The sequence below is a fragment of the Oxyura jamaicensis genome, chromosome 1, assembly GCF_011077185.1.
Source record: "Oxyura jamaicensis isolate SHBP4307 breed ruddy duck chromosome 1, BPBGC_Ojam_1.0, whole genome shotgun sequence".
NCBI classification, from domain to species: domain Eukaryota; kingdom Metazoa; phylum Chordata; class Aves; order Anseriformes; family Anatidae; genus Oxyura; species Oxyura jamaicensis.
The window spans coordinates 71,419,571-71,425,895 of record NC_048893.1 but is presented as its reverse complement, the minus strand read 5'-3'; positions in this window follow the sequence as shown (position 1 = coordinate 71,425,895).

The following is a 6,325-nucleotide window of genomic DNA, read 5'->3' as shown; positions in this document are numbered from 1 at the left end:
CTTGCACACTCCTTGAAGAGTGTGTGGCAGTGAGTGGCTCAGTGGCCATGCTGCACAGGAAAGGGAAAAGGAGTGGCCCTCCCAAGCGTGTGCTGTTCCTGCTGCCCACCAGGGACTGGCAGGAGGAATGTGAGTGGGAGTGGAGGGAGGCCATGGCCAAGCATCCCTGCCCGCCAGGCACATCATGTGTTTAGTGGAGGAGCCCCCGAGGGATGCCAAGGATGTCTGGCCATTCAGGAGGTCTCTGTGGTGGAGGCAGCTCATTGCTCATCTGTGTGGGTGGGAGAACCCATACATGAGGAAGGAATGTTTGTGTATGGCCAAGGACAACCCCTGCATCACAAAAGTCGACCCCAAGCCCACATGCCGTGGAGAATTCCTCTCCTTAGGGGGAACCTTCAGATGTTTAGGAAAAGATAGATTCTTAGTTTGTGTTTTTTAGTTATGTGAATAAATGTCAGTTGTATCTCTGGTGATGTGTTGTGGTGGCTCTGTAACCCCCATCACAGGGCTGTGCAAAGTATTCGTGTCCAAGTTGTGCACAAGCCTTCACGCTGCACCTCACACATCCCCAACATGCTCAGGTGGGCTTCCTGAGGTGAAGAGGTTGAGCTTGAGAAGCCGAAGTTGTGTTCCTGGGCAAAGGGGAAGCTGGAAGATTCCTGGCTACGTTTTTGTTTTATTTTCAGCTTTTCCATAGTTTTTGTTTGGTTGGTTTTCCTCACAGCACGTTTCCACAAGGCAAGTTATCACTATGGCCCTCTAGCACAGCACTATGATGCAAGTTTGTGCCCAGTACAAGGGCAGCTCCTGTCCTTCCAGCTCCCAAACCCCAAATTGAAAATCTGCCCCTTATTGCACCAGTGGCATGCTGCAGCCCTGAAGCTGGGCCCGTGCGTGGTGCTGTAGTGGGTTTACATGGCTGTAGTGGGTTTACATGGCAAGGTTTTGGTAGTGGGGGGTCATAGGGGTGGCTTCTGTGAGAAGAATCCAGAAGCTGCCCCATGTTAGGTAAGGGCCCCACTGCTGACCAGAACTGAGCCAATAAGCGATGTTGTTTGTGCCTCTGTGAGAGCAAATTTAAGAAAGGAAAAAAAAAATGCTGCTTCACAGCAGCTGGGAGAGAGAGAGGAATGAGAAACAGCCTTGCAAGCACCAAGGTCAGTGAAGAAGGAGGGGGAGAGGTGCGCCAGGTGCTGGAGCAAAAGTCCCCTGTGGCCTGTGGTGAGGATCATTGTGAAGCAGGCTGTCCCCCTGCAGCCCATGGAGTACCACAGTGGAGCAGGGTTCCACACTGCAGCCCATGGAGGAGACCACGGTGGAGCAGGTGGACCTGCACTGAAGGAGGCTGCGGTCTGTGGAGGACCCCAACCAGAGCAGGCCCCATGCCAGAGCTGCAGCCCATGGAGAGGAGCCCGAGCAGATGACCTGGCAGGAGCTGCTGCCCGTGGGGGATCCAGGTTGGAGCAGTGTGCTCCTGATGGATGGACCCTGTGGTATGGACCCATATCTGGAGCAGTTCTCGAAGAGCTGATGCCTGGGGGAAGCCCATGCAGGATCAGTTCAGGAAGGACAGCATCCCATGGGAGAGACCCCACTTTGGAGCAGGGGATGATAGTGACTGAGAAGGAGCGGCGGAGACCAAGTGCTATAGACTGATCTCAACCCCCATTCCCCCATTCCCCTGCACTGCTCAGGAGGGAGGAGGTGGAAGAGCATGGATGGGGGGAAGGAGTTTTTGCTTTCTTTCCTTTGTTTCTCACTTCTCTAGGTTGTTAGTAATAGGCAATAAATCTTACTATGTCCCTACTCTGAGTCTTTTTTGCCCATTGCAATAATTATTGAGTGATGTCCCCATCCTTATGTCAACCCTTGAGACCTCTGCATCATATTTTCTCACCCTTCCCTTTGAGGAGGGGGAGTGAGAGAGTGGCCATGGTGGAACTCGGCTGCCCACCCAAGTAAAACCACCACACAAGCAGAAGGCAGAATTGAGAGAGATTCAGCCCGTTGGATGAAGACATGGCACCAAGGAGCTGCATTGGAGAAGGGAACATGCTGCAGGATATCACGGACACCAGTGGGCTTGTGGAAAATGTGCTTGCATGCCTGACTGCAGTCCAGCTCACTCAACCAGCTCCAAGCAGGCTGCGGTGCAGGCAAGAGCCACACAGACACACTCTAACACCACCCATAGATGTCCACGTGTTTATCTATGCAGTGTAAGTCAGGGTTGTGGAGACACTTGGGGGAGCTCTGGGAACACCTGCCTGGTAGCTGGGAGGACTCAGTCAAGAGCTCTCTAGATCACCATAAAACCCATGGCACCTACACAAGCTCATTCAAATCTCACTTCATTGTACATGGACTGGACTGTGCTTTGCAAAGAGGTGCTTTAGGCTATTCCTGAAGAACAGAGAGAATCTAGTTCCTCATGGCAGCAGCCAGCTCCTCTAGACCATGAAAACTTAATTTCCCTTCCTAAGCCTCCCACCCAAATAGCAACTTGCTATTTCAACAACAAGTGACATGGAGGCCTTATGAGAATAGCCTTCCACATTATAAAATACTGAATATACTACTGTCCACTGTTGACATGGCTCCATAGGGAAAAAACAAAACAAAACAACAACAAAAAAAACAGTAATACCCAAACCTATTATTAAAGTTTCTGCCATATACACTGGAAGGGCAACCTTAACATGGACATTTCACAAACTTTTTATGCTGTTCTTTGCAACTCTGATGTCATTCTTTCAAATACTAGTGTCAGTAAAGGTGCAAAAGATGGCAAGTAGATGGCAAGTGTCTTATTTGATATGAGAAGTACCCTCTTAGCTTAGAAACACCTGTTTTCTTCCGTGGAATTATTCCTTCTAGGAATTGACAATGAGTGACAAGCAGTAAATAGAGCTTTTTAGGACTCCCACAATTAGCACCAGGTCAGTGAAATCGTGCATGTTACAGCTCTTGCCTCTCTCCTGAGATGTGAGCCTGCCTGGGTGGCACGTCCAGAGCCGTAAGCAAGCAGAGTATGCTGGGCAGGCACCCATGGGTGGGTGGCAGGGAAGGAGGTGCCTCGGATAACCACCCTCCAACACTTGATCTTGCCTTGCGGTGCAAGTACTGTGGTACTTCACCTATGGCAGGGTAAAAATAGATTAGCAGATTGCAATTTTGGAGCCATGGCTGCGTAGTTCCTTTTATATATACTCTTAATTTTGTGTAGTTGGAGTATGCCCCATAGCCTTGGTCAAGGTGATGGAACCTACCTGGAACCACACAAGGGCACAAACACTGCTGCTGAGTTTTGGATTGAACTTGTACTGCAATATGGTGATATATAACAAGGACTGTTCCAGAAGTGTCTTGCTGATGAGGGCCCTCCTTGTCAAGGGCCCTCCTTGCCAGCATAGCAATCAGTCCCTAGCAAAGAGGGAAGTCACAGATGCTGGATCAGCTAAGAGACATTTACCTAGGAGAACTTTTGCCCCCATCTGTCTTATTTATACTGAATTCAATCATTTATTTAAAGAAAGGAAATGGTGTTCCTCATCTTCCTGTGTACTGAGTCACTTCCTCAGGTCCAACCCCATGCTATAAGTCACTTGCAGATATTCTTCAGCATTGATTACAGGAATTACACATTCTGAATAGATGCTCATAAATTCATTTTGAACAAATAAAAGAAAAGCCCTCTCTGTGTAATACAGTTTTTGTTCTGTTTGACTAAGGAATGGCATTTTGTACTAAATTGTTGGCTGTGCTTTTCCTCTATGCACACACAGCTTTTCCTATAGTGTAACCTTAGAAGTTAATAGAGTGACTCCAATAGAAATGGCTGATCTCCAGCATTTCCAGGCTGTTGAAAAAAAGCCTTTATGGAAGAAGAAGACACATTGTTCCTTCCTGCCCTAGGTCTGCTAAGTAGCGAAGGTTCACTGGCAAAGGGATGCTTGGACATGTGTGGTGACTGAAAATAAAACCAGTTGATTAGAAATGCTTAGCTACTCATTTCTACCTACAGAAACTTGATAATAACCTCCAGTTGGTTGGCTACCTATCTTGGCTTGCAAACTAAAGGATTTGGGGGCAAATTTAGTGTCTGTGAACCCCTTAATAACTAAACCAAGAGTGAGCCAGGATTATGGCTAAGGAGAAAGAAGTTGAGAAAAACCTAAATTACACCAAATTTAACCTTGGCATAATTCAGCTCATATCTAGGTTCAGAAATTATTTTTAGAAAAAAAAAAAATAGAAAAAAAAATAGAAAAAAAAATAGAAAAAAAATAGAAAAAAGTATTTTTATTCAGAAATTATTTTTAGAAATATGTAAAAGGAGAACATCATATACCAGATTCAAAGGGGAAGAGAGAAAATTATTTCAACAGATGAGGTAATGGCTGGAGTACTTTTTTTCTTCATTGATACTTAATCTTACAGTTTCTGCTTTAGACAATAACTTTGCAGCCCTCTGCACTCTGAAACCTGGAGGATACAAAGACACAATTGGGTTTGAAAGACAGAGTTGCTGAATCCATCTGAAAATGAAGCTGCAATCACAACCCAACTGACTCACCTGGGCACCCTTGTGCTGTGGTGTCCCGAACAGTCCGCTCGTGGTGCTCAGGACAGCCTGCATCAGCACAATTTGAGCTGAATCGAGCAGCATGCATTTTACCTCCTAAGGGAGCCATCCAGGTAGCCAGGGGAGCAACAGACCCGTCCCCTGGACAGAAGCTAGAGCTTAAACATCATAACATATATACAGGAAAAAATAAACAAACAAACAAAAAAAAGGCAACAAAACCACAAAACAGCCATCCTTAGGGCTTTCCCAGAGGCCCTCTCAGTTCAGTACTTCAGTCCATATTGGGCAACTGAACTGGGCTTACAAGAAACACCAGCCAAAGCAAGTCAGTCCACCAGCTTTCCCCCTCCAATCACAAGTGGGGCAGCTGGCAAAAGATCTCAGATACCTCCTCAGGAGCACATCCTCTCCAGCTCCTCTGACTTGTTTGGACCAAGAGATGCAAATATGTTTGTGTTTTGCACAAACACACCCTCAGGAGCTCCAGCAGCAGCTGGAAGAGATTGCTCCTGGAGTAAATGTGGCAGATCCATGGGTGGATCATGCTTTGCAAACAACATAGCAATTCAAGAGGAAGACCCTCAGCTGTAGAGTTTAGGGCTTTTATCTGTTTTTGTTTGTATATAGCTCCTCTAAAACCCACATAAAAACAGATACAAGTGCTGAAATTTTTTATTTCTTACAACCCTGCATTCCCAAGTTTCTGAAACAAATAAAGGGCAAAAAAGGAGGGAGGCTGGAGTAAAGTGTTGAGAACCAGAAAAAAATAAGTGAAGTGCAAACAGATGAGCAACTTTAAAAAAATGGCCCCAAACCCAGTTCTCCACACAAGCTGTGACACAATCCTTAGCCTGGAGGTGTTATGGGTATGCCACCTACCTGCGTGACCGATGTGTTCTAGCAGTGCTCAGCGCTTTGTTAGCCTGCAAATACTTGCATGCTCACACGCCAGTTACATTTTATGGCCTGGAAACAATAGTAATGATTATAAGAAAATGCCTATACTAAAGCAAATTAATATTGCTAGCAAACTGTTCAATATTACCTTTTTCCAGAAATGAGGTAGGAGAGAGCACTAACAAATTATGTGTGGAGTATAAAAATAATAAATGAAATTACAAATGAACAGCAATTCAATATTTTGCATGAAAAATCAATTTTCTCTCTCAGCTCTGTTATACAGCAGGAAAAAGAAAAAAGCCAGCATATTATCACCTCAGACTCCTAAACTGCTGAAGTAGAGACTTTATTGTTATTTTTTCTAAGCCATTAAAGCTTATTCCTTTTGTAGTGCTTTTTGTTTTGGGTTTCTCCTTTCACCCTCCAATGGCTCCATGATACGGTAACTTTATAGGTGGAGCTGATATCATTGCCTAATTTTATGTCAGTCAATGTTTTATATTGCAAGGCTTGTTTACTCTGCTTATAACTTTGCCAAACTTTAAGCGTTACGGGTGAATTTTACCATTCTGGTTATCAGGCTCAGACAGGCTCAGACAGGCTGCAGGGTGTTTGCATTTGTTTAATTTCATTTCAGTCCAAGAGAATACACTCTTTCTGTAAACAAAATGATGGAAACATAGGTGGCTCTCTCCTGATAAAAGTAAAAACATAAACTTAGCGGTCCTTTTCCTGAGTAACACATCCTTTCTTATGATTTCTCTCCTGAAAATCATGGGAGACTTCTTCACAGAATCACAGAATCACAGAATAGTCTAGGTTGGAAGAGACCTC